Raw genomic sequence first — 16559 nt, 5'->3', positions numbered from 1 at the left:
ATATATTATATTACAATATACAATCTCATATATAATTCAATAATTGTAAAAATCAGAATTTGTTAATTGTTTCTATCATTATTCATTTTATACGCTATTTTACTTTATTTTAGATTCTGAGCGGAGCGATGAATGTATTAATTTTACAATGATGTATGTTTTATTTTTTTTTTTAGTGTCTGTGTACACAAAAAGTAGTCAAAGTAATGCTTCGATTTTCAACTTCAGTATCTTGTTCGATGAGAAAGCGAATCTACTTGGTACATTTATCATAATTTGAAAATCCCATTAATTTTTAAAAGCGCCAAGAAAAACAAAAAAAATTAAGGAATTTTCCGGCAAAATCGATTTTGGTTTTTGGTGTAACACTAAAACAAATCACTGTAGATACGTCAAATTTTCACCGGTTGTTTATATAAGTTTTTTCTATACACGCTAAAGAATTAAAAATATTTTGATTATACAAGATTCCTCATGTTTGTCTAATTTTATAAAAAAAAATCCTTACCGGAAAGTCAAATTAAATTTTTATGAGCGTTTGAAATTCATATTTTTACAACATTTGATATTCACTTGATTTCTCATGTAACGATTTTTTTATTTTATTGTAATTAAAAAACGTACGACTGTAGATACTTGAAAATTTCACTGAATGTTTATTGGGTAAAAAAGCGTGAACATTTAATGCAAGGCTCCTGGTATAATGCTAATAGCAGTTGAAAAATATTTAAAAAAAAAATAGGCACAATTTTTTTTATAAGCATTTTAAGTTCAAATTTGACAAAATTTATCAAATTTAAAATTTAATAATTATTTTGTAGTTAAAAATGTATAAAATATTCAACTTTTATATCTTGGGACTGAAAATTGAAAACAAGGTTCCTCGTAAATAGGTTGTAAATAAATTACTTAATTTACAATAATATAATCAAAATAATATACTTAGTAATATCATAGGCTGACTGACTGTCTTCGCTCAGAATCGTTCATTTTTATTTGAGTAAAAGCCGAACGATTATCGCTTTAATCGTTATGTTATTTGCATCATAGGTATTACGTAGGTAATTATATTTTATTAAGTTGTTTACTTGTAACAGTCAAGTCACAATATTGTCTTTTTATTATGTTTTGGCACCGTTGGGTTCTTAAAGAACCGGCGGTTAGCCTATCGATTCTCGGGTGACGAGTATTTATGAGCGGGTGAAGTGAGACAGCTTTAAGTCACCTGTTGCCGCCGCAACATAACGAAATATAAGCATTAAGCATAGATATAGGATATCGACCATGGGGGAACAACTGGTCACACACTTACAATCACTGTTGTAATTATTGTTTAATTTTTGTATATATTATTCAAACGTGTTCAGTGAATTATTATGTAATAGTACCTACCTATAATATTATTATACATAATTATTTTTACTATCACAGTATCACCGCGTTATCACACGTCGCCGAGCTGGCTCCGCGAACATTATTAACACGGTCGCCGTGATATTTTGTCTCGTATCGTACGTCTTTCAGCGAACATCGATTTTCGTCGTAACGGTGACCAGACACGAGTCTATTATACGTCTGTTCGTATATTATATTATTTTATAATTGTGAGCCATAAGGGCAATCATTACATTATTATTTTTGTCATTTGCGTGTATTATACCCATACTATAGCACAGGACCAGCTAGCTAGTCTGCGCTCCACAAACTGTGAGTTTTTTCATTATTTTTATTATTATTTATTTATTATACACATTTAACTGTTGGGCCAAAAAGGCTATAGATATTTTTTATTATTATTAATTTGTTGGCCAGAATGGCCGCATATTATTTTAAACGAGCTTCAGCTCAAATAGCTGCGTCAATATATTATTATTAAATCAATATATTATAATATATAATTTGTACTGCTATTATTTCAATTTGCGTATTATACAGCAACTTAGCTATCAGAAATCGTGTTACCATTTTTTATTACCCATTTGTTTAATTTTATACACACCTACACACATACACATATTCATACACAAATACACATAATTACACAACACGCACTACACAGCCGACAGTAATTGCTATAGGTGATCCCGACCACTACTGCTCGAGCTATTACACCATTACACACCCAACTTGTTCTCCATATTTCTAGGTCTTAGGTGTTAGTGGTGAAAAGACCCTAAGTTGGTGTCCGGGCACGCGTATTATTATTGTACGCTCCCGGCCCGCACATCACCGGCGTTAAGTCTATTACCCTTGCAAAACAAAACTCTAAGTCAGATTAATTGATTGACAGGTGTTTGCACAATAATATATTAAATATTACACGGCACTACGGAGTCTTACCGGATTCGGGCACTAGTGCCCCAGCCCTGCAGTTAGGGTTCGGAAATACGCTACTGGTGTAAGTACTTAAGTCGTCCGGCGGCGTCACCGGTGGCTCGGTGTATTGGCCCCTACAGTTCTTTTAGAACGAACAGCAACCTGCAATGGACCGATGTCACACGACGACCCACCTCAACGCACACAGTGCAGTCCATTATGAGCACAGACAAAGAATGCGAGACTAACCCAGTGGACGGCAAGGACTTGACACACGACATAGAATCTAGACACTCCGATCATGGCGATCACGCAATTACATACACGGCAGTAAGGCATCGTAAAGACGTTGCTCGAGCAACGGTCTATGAAGACCACTCAAAAAGACACCGCGGACGGTACGGACCCGACACCGAATAAGAACGGGATCGGTCGCTCGCTTGGCACAGCACTGATCGCGACGGACCGGTTGCGTGTACCCGCAACGTATTTGCAACAGCTCTTATTGGTGTTTGTACACCGACGGCGCGCTTACCCGGTACGGCCGCTACTCTGGGTCTGCACGTAAAGGCGCCGAGTTTCGAACAACTTACGACTAAGCTGTCTAAATTGTAACATAATATACGTAAAAGCAAAAAAAATCTATTTAGGAATATACAAAAGAAAAAATATGGGTAAGTGGACACCGCTCTGCTGTACAGTGGGTTGCAAGTGGGTCACTGTGATGGATGGTGTTAAATTTGAATTCAATGATATGATATCATTGTATAAGGAAAACAATTCTGAGCGAAAACGGTCAGTCAGCCTATGATATTACCAAGTATATTTTATGATATAATTGTGAATAAAGTAATTTATATATAACCTATTTCGTTGGAGCTTTGTTTTAAATTTTCAATCCTTAGCTATAAAAGTTGAATACTTTATAAATTTTAACTACAAAATAATTATTAAATTTTAAATTTGATACATTTTGTCAAAATTTGAACTTAAAATGCTTGTAAAAAAAATTGTGTTTATGTATTTTCAATATTTTTCAACTGATCTTGTAACAACATATCAGGAGCATTGCATTGAATTTTCACGCTTTTTAAACCAACAAATAAAATTTTATTGATATTTATAGAAAAAAAATACTAAAAAAATTGAAAACAGATAATGTCCGTAAACAGCTCAAAAAAAGTCAAATTATTTTCAAAAGTTTATCGTGCATACAAAATGCTAATAAAAACATTCAGTGAAATTTTCAAGTATCTACAGTCATACGTTTTTTAATTACAACAAAATAAGAAAATCGTTACATGATAATCGAGTGAATATCAAATGTTGTAAAAATATGAATTTCAAACGCTCATCAAAATTTAATTTGACTTTCTTGTAGACATTTTTTTTTTTGATAAAGGTACCCTTATAAGGAATCTTATATTACATTAAAAAAAAAAAAAAATTTATGAATTTCTAACTTAAGATTCTGTTACGTCCCAACCGACGTCGACATATACATCAACGCTTAAATGAAATACGTGATGTACTAGGTAGAATGTTTATTAACGTAGTACAAAATTACATTGTTATAATATATGGTGTAAAAGAGTGGTGTTACGACTCTTTAAGATAGAATTTAAACTGTGAGTGGTGTAACGACCTGACTTTGAATGTCCCTAACCGTCTGAAGAGCTCTTGTCCTGGGCTTCTATATATATGATTGTGTCCTTTGGAGTGGGTGGTTGTAGTAGTGGCTAAGCTCGGTCATGAGTAGATCGCGGATTTGTATGCACTTAAAAGTATTGAAATATGCCATATAATATGCAGTAAAAATCATGAAAATATGCAAAAAATATGCAGTAAAAATCATGAAAATATGCAAAAAATATGGAGTCAAAATCATAAAAATATGTAAAAAATATGCAAAATTTTTTTATTTATTTAAAATTTACAATACAACTTATAATAATTAATTACTTAAATAGGTACTTCATGAAAAAAAATTTAGGGAATTTTCTGAAAAACTTAATTTATTTTTAAAATTTTATTTATTATTAAAATGAATAATCATGTGCATTTCAAGTTTTTCTTCTGTGAAGCTGTATCGTTTATCGGTTAACATATTTTTAAAGACTGAGAACGAACGTTCGACGTCAACCGAAGTTATTGGGTTATATTTGAAGCAACTTAGTATTGTCGGGTCTTCATAAAGATCTTCGAGCTGAACATTACCTAACCGACTGACACAGCAAGAGCGATTAAGTTTACGTCGTAATCGATTATTTATCTAATAAAGGTTTAAATAAATATATATATACATATTATTATTTAGTAACTATGAAATTTAGTTTTAATTTTTCTACTTGGCAAAATATTATTTTATACATTTTTTTAAATTTTCGCTTCAATATGCAATAAATTTTGAATTTTGCCAAAATATGCAAAAAAAAATTTCTCCATTAGCTTCAAATTATGTAGTCATATAGTCATATAGTCATGAGACAGAGTTCGGGTCTCGTATTTGGTATGCTGGTCGACTCGTATCCTTCGTATGGGTGTTGGCTTTCCAAGAAAGATACGTGTGACGACACCTTCTATAGTTTAATTGTTTTCTCTAAGCTTTTGCAACGACCTCTACATGTTATACTATACTAATTGCCTTATTAGTTATAGTGTCAAATATTATTAAAAACGTGAGGCGCGCTGTACATAGTTAATATATGACTACTTAATACGTGGGTACGTAACAATAATTTGCACATTTTCGTGATTTTTACCTACGTGTTTTGTCAAGATTTGAACTTTAAATGCTTATAATATAAAATTGTGACTGGATTTTAAATATTTTTCAAATTTCATTGTAACAATATATCAGGTGCATTGTATTAGTTGTATTTTAATTTTTAAACTTTTTACCTAACAAATAACATTTTATTGACATTCATAGAAAAAAAACTAAAAAAGGTGGGTATGAGGGTGTCGCTCTGCTGTACATTAGGTTAAAAATTGGTAACTGTGTGTATCATAAATAATATCGATGGCTAAGAGGCCAAAAGTTGTATGTCCCAAACATTAAATTTTAAAGGAAAGTAGTTTTAAGATTTTAAATTATTCTACACCAAAACATTTGTGTTGTAGATTTTTGTTTTTTGGTGTTGCGACTGATTTATTTGTAAAATATTCTGTAGATTACATAAATTATTACTTTTAGGTCTTAAAATTTTTTTTCAACGTAATTATAATCAGTGATGTAGTCATAATTTTTTTACTGAGTATACGTTTTAATGTGCTTGATATGTAAACGTGGGGGGCTTCTCCCCCCCCCCCCCCCCAATCACTATATATACTACGCTATTACTAATGATATATTTATAATTACATACACTTTACTACTACCTTACCGCAATTGAGTCTCTATAGTTTACAATCATACTCCTAAAATATATGATTATACATTTAAATTGTTTATGATTACCTATGTTAATTTCTTAACCCCCCTATCCCCATTCCCCACTTCTTTTTAAGTCAAAAAACCTAAATATTTATTAATATTTATAGTCTTAAATGTATACTCGGTAGTATATAAATTAGGTATCACAACTTTGAATGATTAAAAATAAATGAAAACATCATTTTTTGTAGATCAATTGTTATATTTATGTAATTATTGTGTGACACAGTGTAGGTACATAAAATAATATTTTTCGTCGGCTATCGTTATAGATAAGCTTATAATTTTAGACGTATGATATATACGTTATATCTATATTATAATAAATATAGATCCATGCAATGAAGTTAAAAATAGATGTGTAAAATGTAAAAATAATAATAGTTCCTAATGAACATGATCACAAGGAAATATGTTTGGTATTATTGGTTATTCGTTAATACTATTTATATTATTGATTTATAGCTATGCAGTATACCCGTATACCTGCGTATCACAAATTATATTATAAGTATACGCATCAACCAAAAACTGGAGAAGTCGTTATACGCCGTATACCCGCGTATACGCCCCACTACACCACTGATTATAATGTTTTTTTTAAATTTAAATGGGACTTGTTATGAATGGCTATTATAATATATTTTTACCGTGGACATATAAGGTTTTGATGGACATATTAACGGTTGTTAATTTAATATAAACTCTAATTTATTTATTATATAAATAGTTAAAATGTACGTAAGACTAATTTTTTTGATATAAAAATTTGATTTATTTATATAATTGCAGTAAAAAAGTAAAAAATATAAAAAATATTGCAATTTTTTATTGAATGTAAAAAATAATAAAGTAGAATTTTTCATCAAATTTTTATTCAAATAAAACCCGTGTTTAATGATATTTTATGCTAATTGAAGATATCATATTATTTAGTGTAATTTAAAATTAAAAATTTTGATTATTTGAAATAATACGTCCGGACATATTCATTTTTTATAAATAGATAAACAAATTCAATATTATCTAAAACATAACACGTCCAAAATTGAATGTATTGTTTTTGACAAAAGTAACAAGTCCGGACTTGTTATATTTGTCCGCTAGATATTTAGATCATGTTAAAATATTTATTGTATGTCTCATTAAATTAGGACCTGTTATATGTGTGCACTAAAAAAAACCTATCTTGCACTAAAAACACAAAAATTAAAGTATAAATAAAACATGTTTTAATTATGATATTGACTTGTAATGTTTTACCGAATCAAAATGACGACCCAGATAAACCCTATGGAGTAATAAAACGATTTTGAAGAAAATTGGACTTACAACTTTGGCCTCTTAGCCATCGATATAAGAACTTATGACTAGACAATTTAGTGATACGTTTTTAAGGTTATATGGGGCCAATATTGTTATGATAATTGATAAATGATAATAAATAACATAAATGATTAATTAGTAATAATTAACGATCTATATTATTCTATATTCTAATTAAAACTAATTATGTACGCAAAGTTTAAAGTAATTTGAGTATTCCAATTTCAATTTACAAGCATAAAAATAAAAATAAAAATTTGAAATTGACAAATATTGTAAACAGTTTTTGGACAAAGCCCCATATCTTTCTATCTTTACGTTCTGTCTTCCCCAAAAAAACACACGGCCCCATATGAAACTGGTATGGGCATGCCCTATGCATTCTTATATAATCTATGATTTGTATATGTTCGCGCCGGGTACGGTACAATAATAGACCGTGCGGCCCGTTCAGCGTATACTTATGCGTGATACTTGCACACCGACCGACCTGTATATTTGTGTGTGTCAGGTATAGGCGTATAGCGTCTCAGGACTCAGGAGAAGTGAACGGGTTCGCCTATCAAAACTCCGAGTGTTAGTATGCGGTGGATGTGTAGGTGTGTATATGTGTGTGTGTGTGTGTGTGTGTGTAGGTGTGTATATGTGTGTGTGTGTGTGTGTGTGTGTGTGTGTGTACTTATAAACTAAGATAAATAGGTAACTAAAATAATGGTACTAAATAATGCACTAGATGAATATAATAATTAGCAAAAAATGTATAAACATAATAATAATATAGTACCCCTCTGGCACGACAAATACTTGTATATAATTTTAGCCCTTTTGGCTCAACAAATATTATAGTATAATAATGTATAATAAAAACTCACAATTTAGACGGAGCACGGCTGGCCGCCAGCCAGTGGCGTATACATAACTTTTGTATGGGGGGGGGGGGATCAGTTGCAAACAAATTATTATGGAACAAAAATACTAGAGATGTGGGTGGAGTAAATTTACCAGGTAATTTTTTACCGGTAAAAAAATTTACCGTAAATTTTACCAATTTTTTTTTTACCGGTAAATTATTTTTTTACCAAAAAAAAATGTTGTGTGACCTCTCTAATCAAATGAAATCGAAAACGCCTAGTCTAAATTGTAAAGAGATATATTTTTTATCAAATGTTAACAATACAATAATGAATAAAGTTCTAATCACGGTTTAAGATAAATCTTAATATAGGTAATAAACAGGTTGGACCAAAGTAGGTAAACCGAAAAAGGAACTTCTGTGATATTATCATTTGTAATATTTATAATTTATATACTTGTTATTGTTTATATAGTTTGTTATATACTATATAATCAATATTCTGCCACCCCTAATATATATTAGAACATTAAATATCAGTAGGTAATTAGGAAAGATTTTATAGGGAGATACCAAGAATGCAGATAATGTGATATTGATAATATACTATTATCAATACAAAAGTTAAGTCTAAATATAAATGTTTTGACTTAAAAAGAAATAAAGGTAATGTGAATTTTGATAGTTTAGTTTAGTTTAAATTATTTATTAATTGTAATATGAATAATTCAATATTCATATTTCATAAAATGTACTAATTACTAATGTCTAATACAGAACAATAGATATTTTAGATTCATTTTTTAAATTTTTTGTTAATTATTGTTATTATTAGAAAGAACTAGATTTAACAAGTAGGTATACAACATTAGTACCTAATACGAATCGTATTTAGTATTTACTAATGTCTAATAGTAAAAAATAACAATATTTTACCATTTTTACAACATTATTGGTAAATTTACCGTAAAATTTACCGGTAAATTTACCGATATTTTTTTTACGTAAATTCTCCATCTCTAAAAAATACCTAAACCTAGGTATGTGCACATTTAAATACCTAATAAATGATAAAACATATATATATTCAATACATTTTATTTTAAATTCTACAAGTAGTTATATGTAGTTATGACTTGTTCGTACAACTGACATAATATTTGTGGTTGATTTTTGTTTTTAGATAATAATATTTATTATTTAAGCTATTTTTAGCTATTTTTATATTTCTTTTTCTAATGTATAGGAAAATGTATTATTATACGCACGGACATGCGGGCGTCGTCTCCGCCGCGTTGATATCGGTGACGGTGGCGACTGGCGACGGCCCGTGGCTGGTCTGCCACATATTATTATCTTATAATAATTTATTATACTTGTATATATAATATACATATTATCAAATATCACATAATACGATTATATGAATATGAAATAAATATATGATTACTGATTAATATTAAGTAAATTATTTTTAATTAATTGTTGAATGTGTTAAAATAAAAATTTACAAAAAATCCTTGCCAATTTTTTTCCTTGTAATTTCCTTACATTAAGTCATTAAGAACACTATTTTATAAAATTTAAAAAAAGGCCTATTGGGGGGGGATCTGACCCCCACATCCCCCCCTTGTATACGCCCCTGCCGCCAGCTGCTCCTATCCTATAATAATAATAATAAATAACAATAAAAGCTCGAGAACTGACAATAATACCAAATACAATCAGTGACGATTAGCGCACACTAACAATAATGAGAGAATGAACGGCGAATCGCGCCAGTATTTAACGAAATAACAATATGTAGGTAGCGATTTGAGCTTACAAAATAAATCATAATATAATATAAATGCACGAATCGCGCTTACAAATACAATAATAAATTTGCGGCGATTACCGCCCTTGATACAAAATAATAAGTTTAAATCGCTGGCTATTCGAGCCGGACAATAATTCAAATAACAAATAAGAAAATAATAATAAGTTGCGATTGGTGCCTTTGAATAATAATAATAATAATATGTCCGCGGAGATTAGCGCGCACTGCTTCAAAATAACAATAATAGGTTATTAGTTATTTCTTATTACTAAGTAATAATAAGTCTTATTAGGTTCACACTATACGACGACTCGTTAAGTGCCGATTAGCGCGCACAGTATAACAAATTATATAAAAAAACAATATACAACTCTGGCGATTCGCGCCCAACAAATAACAGAAATATAAAAAACCGAAGCGGCGATTTGCGTGTTTAAATTTGCATAAAGGCGGCAGCGGCTGATAACTGTGCGGGCGTAATATACAATTATATAATACACAACAGAAAAAGTTACAAAAATAAGACATACAATAACGAATATGTGTTTGTGTGTGTATGTGTGTCGGTCGGTGGAATATACTGCGAGTACGTATAATGACATGCGAGTGGCGCTTAGGTTAGGTTCGGCGGTGACGACCGCGGTGGCGCGAACAGTATATTATTAAGAAAAATGCAGCGACCTAGTGGCAACGTTAGCCGATTATGTTCTTTTTAAAAACTATGTTTAATTCAGAGGCCTACCCAAGGTAGTTTTCCACAACAAATCGGGGAATGTTTTCGATTTTTTGTCCGATCGATATTTAATTCTAAGTATTTTTTTTAAAAAAAATTCGCGTTATACAAAAAAAAATGTAGTTTTTGAAGTTTTTCATCAATAACTCCAAAACGAAGTTTGTCCGGTTAGGTTAGGAGAAAATCGATTTTGGTTTTTTGTGTAACTCTAAAACAAATGACCGTAGGGACATGAAATTGTTGACTGAATGTTTATAATTGCATTTCCTATACACCATAACATTTTCCAAATATTTTGACTTATTTTGAGCTGTTTACGGACATTGTCAATTTCCATATTTTTTAGTTTTTTTTTCTATAAATATCAATAAAATTTTATCTTTTGAGTAAAAAAAATTGAAAATTTAATAGAAGGCTCCTAGGTTATTGTTTCAAAGGCAGATGAAAAAAATTAAAAATCCTTAGTCACAGTTTTTATTTATAAGCATTTAAAGTTCAAATTTTGAAAACATTTATCAAATTTATAATTTATTAATTATTTTGTAGTTAAAAATGTATAAAATGTTTAACTTTTATGGCTAAGGATTGAAAATTTAAAACAAGGCTCCACGTAAATAGGTTATATATAAATTACTTAATTCACAATAATATCATCAAATATACTTATTTCATAGGCTCCTATCATAGGCTGACTGACCGTTTTCGCTCAGAATCGTTTTTTCTTATACAATGATATTATATCATTGAATTCAAATTTAACACCATCCATTACAGTGACCCACTTGTAACCTACTGTACAGCAGAACGACATCCACTTATCCACCTTTTTTGAATTTAAATTAAAAACTGAAATTATTTTAGATCTAGTTAATAATAATAAATGTGTTATTGTATAATATCATTTAGGGATAATAAACTAAAAAAAAATATTTTATTATAGGGCCTACGATAGTGTTTGTTCAAGTCGCCGCATTTTTTCCTCGAATTGGTCTGCGTGACGGACGAGGAGTCTTCGAAAACTTTGCCCATATCTCTCGTCCGTCGCGCATTGTCCGTTATCATGGATGGTTTTGTTGTGGGATGTATCCGTGCGCGCGACAACGAGTCAGTCTGCCGTAAGCTGCTGTGGTTTCTGTTGTTTGTGTCGCGCGTCCCACAGCAGCTGTACGAAATCTCGTGCTATTCTTTCCATTCGGTTAGGTTAGGTTCAGGCTTAGTACCTTCCTATAATATTCCGAAGATAAGTTTGGAAAAAAATAATCATATTTATAGGATCTATAATATTATTTGATAAAATGTAGCTCTTCCATTTTTAAATAATATACTAACATAAACGTCAAAACAACTAAAATTAAAGATTAATTTTAAGTGATTTTGGAGTATAAATTTTAATAATAATAAATTTTATTCTGAACATTTACCTAACACGTCGTTGAAATTAGTTTCTGTCATATAATCTAATTAATAATTAGTATTAAGCTAACTAATAATGTAAGAAAAATTATTTATACACATGATAAATAGTTGATAGGTTACATGTTATGTATAATTTATAAATAATGAACAACAAACACAATAATATGTATTGCACTTATTCGATATGATTTTTAATACTTTTTTCTTCAATTTTGTTGCTGAAATATCTATGAATATTAAAAATAGTAATTGTACAACAGTACACTTTTGTGAATTAAATAAAAACTGTTTAAGTCTGTGTCTTAAGACCAATTGAACCATTGGAAATCGTTAATTAAATTAATAAATGTAATAATTTTAAATTTCTTTCTGTAATAACTCACTAAGAAATAATATAAAAAAATGTACAGTTAATTCTTATATCTTTTGCCATTATCCTTAGTATTTGATATTTGTGTTAATCAAAGGTGAATTTCCTAAGGTCTATCAAAGAATCAATATTTATACCAGTTTAAAAAATTGGCGAAAAAAATTAATGTAATAATTATCTGCCTATTTGTCTAATTCTAACTATATTAAATTTTTGTTGAAAAATGTTTAAGATTAGGATATTAGAATTCTTAGATAACACACATTTTTTTTACAATAACCAGTTTGGATTTAGGACACAATGTGTTAAAAACTAATGATGCATTATACAATACCAACTACCTAAAATTAATTTATAAAAATCTTGATAATCAACTAAATATACTTGGCATTTTCCTCGATATTATAAAAAAATATTTGATTCTGTTGACACAAATATCTTATTATTTAAGGGTATCTTACATTTATAAACAGCACACAGTGTATGCTGAATACCTATTTTATATATTTTTTTAACAGAAAATTACAACTACATAATATTATAAACATTCAGTGTTGGGTAAATTACTTTTAAATAGTGATAAAATTACGTTACTAGTTACATTAATAATTTTTATTTAAATTACATTCACGTAACCCGATATTATTTTTATCATGTTATGTTACTTTTACATTCAAAAAGTAGGAAGTTACAAAATAATTACAAAATCAGTCAATAAAAACTAATAAATAGTGGTAACACTATTAATTATTATATACACTTTATAGGTTAGCCATGTAGGTACATTATTAATGACTTAATGTTATACATGAACAAAATGTGTTAAAACTAAATGCGTTAAATTTTTTTTATAACGTAATTACTACAATGTTACTCTAAAAGTAATTTGTAATTTGCATTACATCTCTACACAACATTGTAAACATTAAATATTATATAAAACCCTAGAAGACATATATTCAATTATAATGCAATCAAACTCGATTTAATTTCATTACAGTAATTTGTAATTTTCATTACATTTCTACCCAACATTGTAAACATTAAATATTATATAAAACCCTAGAAGACATATATTCAACTTTAATGCAATCAAACTCAATTGACAAAGATGCGCAATACATAATACGACGTTGATAACATACAAACTATGAAATTTATTATTATTATTTACAATACAACTATAAATATTATTTTTCTTATAACTTAGTTTTGACATTAATAAGTGAAAAACTATAAAACATGTGGGTATTAACAATAATGATGTAAGTAGCATATAAAAATTTACAAGGAAATATTAATAATTAGAATAAATAAAAAAAACAATTCTGCGATTCCTGAAAAAGAAAAAATAAGCAAATTGGTTAAGATCTGAGCTTTAGAATTGATTTTTTGATACATTCTTAGCTAAAATTATACTTAAATATTTTTTTTTAATATTCACACACTTTTGTTTTAAACCATACGATTTCATAATTTGAAATTCTTACCTATACTCCTTTTCAAAAGAAAATATACCGGCGGCCACCAATTTATGCCCGGCAGCGTGCATTCCCTACCAATTCCCTATTGTTAGCGTGATTACGTGGTTCTCGACGCACCAATCAAATCATTCGACATGCGCGAAAGCGGTATATTCTCTTTTGAAAAGGAGTATACTGATTACGTAAAGATACATTGCAAGTTTATTAAAATTGTGGTTTCTGTTGTATTTTATTAAAAATTATAAAAATATTTTCTAGATAATATGTAGAATACAAATTTTTGCCAATATATAATAAAAAATTATAGGATTTATTATGTTTCATAGCAGAAAAACAGTGATTGCACAATCAAAATTAGAATAAATCAAAGTTAATCATAAAATAAATAAATACAATTCTGTATTTCTAATACAGTATTTTAGTGTTTTGAATTAGTGTTTACTAAGTCAGTGTTTTAAACTCTCGTGATTTTTTCAATATTTTAATTTCAAGGCTAGTTATACAATATAAAAACGTAAACATTGTTATAACTCGCTTTAAGGTTAAAATCACTTTAATATCAAAAATCACTAAACTTAACTGTATTGAAAAAATTTGCAGAACCATAAGCTTAGAACATGTAAAAAAGTGCCATTATTTGACTACCATGCTAATTAATGGGTCTTCAATTTTCAAAATGTATAACACATTAATATGCTTAACTAAGACATATTTTAAAGACCGGTAATAGTGTGGGTGAGAGTGGTACATAATATCATAAAATATTATATTATATTATAATTATTCTTGCGGATTACGAAGAGTTCATTGAAATTGGCAAAGGAAATTAAATAAATCTTCTTCTTGGCGACCGTATCTGTGCCAGTCTATGTACAACATTTAGACATTTTGTGCTGCATTAATTATAGGCTTTAGGCGGTTGTGTGCAGCCTGTGTGACACTCATTGAAGCCATTTGAACTATTTAAATAATAATACAATAATATTAGGTATTTCTTAACTAATATTTATATTGTAAATATTTTATTATTGAAAGTAACTGACTGACACAATTTACCTAAAGGCCTCTGCATAAATAGTCATCGACAGTGTGGACAAGAATACAAACACGTATAAGCTTGACCACGGATGGACGTATGCACTTAAAACGAAAGCTGGTGACTGGCTCTGCCTTGGAGCATATGCGTGTACCTTCAACAATTTATAGATTAGTAAACATTTGTAAGTATGATATTCAGTTACAATATTATGTAGTTAATAAATAGGTACATCAAAAAAAATAATTCAATGAATAATTCTTACATATTTGTACACTTGGATTTTGTACATGGTCTGAGAACATAGATCTGAAAAGTCACAAAACCCAATAAAATGTAGTATTTCTGATATTGAAAATACTTAAATTAATAAACCCAGCTACAATAACAAAGTTTTTCCTATCGCAGTGGTCAAACATTGACTATCAATTAATCTATAAAATAAATAAAAATAAGTATATAAATATAACCTTAAATGACCTATATATTATGTATGTTTGGATACACCATACGCATAAATGTGTGCACCAGGTAGTCATGGTAGGTACTTAAATACTCAGCGAGCCCCCCCCCCCTCAATATTCAATATTATGAATTATTTTATTTTTATTTACATATAAAATATTTTTTTTACTAAGGTATATGTAGTTAAACGAGGTTACCGCATCTATTAGTTTTTATAACTTAGGAATGAATGTGAATATATATAATATATATGTGTATGTGTTAATGTATTATGTACGACATACCTGGGAGAAATGTCTGAACACGCTCATGTGGATACGTTCATATTTTTGCCAAATAAGTTATGAATGATATAATATCTAAATATAAGTGTACTTACTTAATACTTGAAGTTTACGACAATGCCTCATTCCATCTAGAAGGTCTCAGAGACGCAATGCGACGTCGCTAACTTATCATTTACGTAACCCGAGATGCTGCCTCATTAATTTCATCAAAGACACTTCTTGCTGATAAAATAATTGTTACCTAAAAAATCAAGGAACTTATCATGTAATAATTCTAAATTCTAAATTATAATGACTATACTATACTCGTACATAGTATAATATACTTTTTAAAATTGAAACAGTTGATTATGCTTGTAGTACAAATTGATTTTGTAGAAACCCTACAATACGGTCCCGTTGTCTTCTTCCTAACATCAAATTTCTATTGCGGTTATCATTCTCGTGTTCATTGAGTGGTTTTTGATTGTGATACATTCCAAAATCAAAATCTTCTACAGTTACATTCATCACTTTAGCAATATTGTGCTCGATGCACATGTTGTGTAGAACAATGCATGCATTTATTATAACAGTGACTTTTTCTGACTTATAATGGAGTACTCTGTCCTTCAAAAGACACCTACACATGATTTAACAGTACCGATGGTATTACCTACACAATAAATAAAACTTGAGAAAATATTGATTTACTACCTATTACACTTTTTACATACATTTGGTTTTTGTTGTAATCTTCTTCGGCTGCTATCGTTGATTGAGCAATGGGCATTAGGAGCCATGGACGTAAAGGATAACCAGAATCGCCTATCAAAATATATAAAAAGTTTTTAATAATTATACTCGAAACATACATATTGTTCTAATTAGTTTTTTATCAACTGGTTGTATCAAATAACCACTTTAAGTCGTGAAAAAGTTGATAATATGTATCTTCCTAGTAGGTTCACAAATTATTATGGATAGCTAGTATTATTAAATACAACTTGCCTAATAAAAAGTAGTCACTGTAATTATG

This window comes from Metopolophium dirhodum, chromosome 1 (genome assembly GCF_019925205.1).
Source record: "Metopolophium dirhodum isolate CAU chromosome 1, ASM1992520v1, whole genome shotgun sequence".
Taxonomy (NCBI): Eukaryota; Metazoa; Arthropoda; class Insecta; order Hemiptera; family Aphididae; genus Metopolophium; species Metopolophium dirhodum.
Note: the sequence above shows the minus strand (reverse complement) of the source record.